This window comes from Penaeus monodon, chromosome 22 (genome assembly GCF_015228065.2).
Source record: "Penaeus monodon isolate SGIC_2016 chromosome 22, NSTDA_Pmon_1, whole genome shotgun sequence".
NCBI lineage: Eukaryota > Metazoa > Arthropoda > Malacostraca > Decapoda > Penaeidae > Penaeus > Penaeus monodon.
The window spans coordinates 16,212,619-16,213,198 of NC_051407.1; positions in this window are offsets into that span (position 1 = coordinate 16,212,619).

Genomic DNA, 580 nt, shown 5'->3' on the forward strand with positions numbered 1-580 from the left:
GGAAGATAGGAAACATAAGTAGCAACATCCTGCCGTGTGGAGACTGTATGTGGCCTCAGGGATAGCAGTGTTTAGGCGACCTTCCCCGTCATTGAGCCAAACGCCCAACTGCTGGTGCTAGGCTCAACCCACACGCCCACGAAACTCCTGTCAAAGTCTGGGCTTGTTGCTTGCTCCCGGTTCTGCAAAGTTATAGAGGCGAGTTAGTGTAAAGTTACGCTGTAGTCCGGAGGGGGATTTGGATAAACGGAAAAGCATTTTTGTATATTTATGATTTAGCGATTGATTTTGCAACCTAAAAAGGAAAAGATAATCGTTATTTTATACTAGAAATGTCTGGCACCTAATGGTAGTAAAATAATGAGGTAAATAAATAAAAAGAACAAAGAAAATAAGCTCTCGAGGAGGAGTGTTAAGCAGTGTGCCTTATCGTGCCTGGTTTGCTAAAGCACTACGTATTACGTCATTTGAACACTGTTCTTTAGTTCATCACGCAAACTGGTCCTTAAGGACGAGAGAGAAAAATGCTTTATAGTTACGCCATGGTTAATATTACATGATGGCAAGACAAACGATTTCC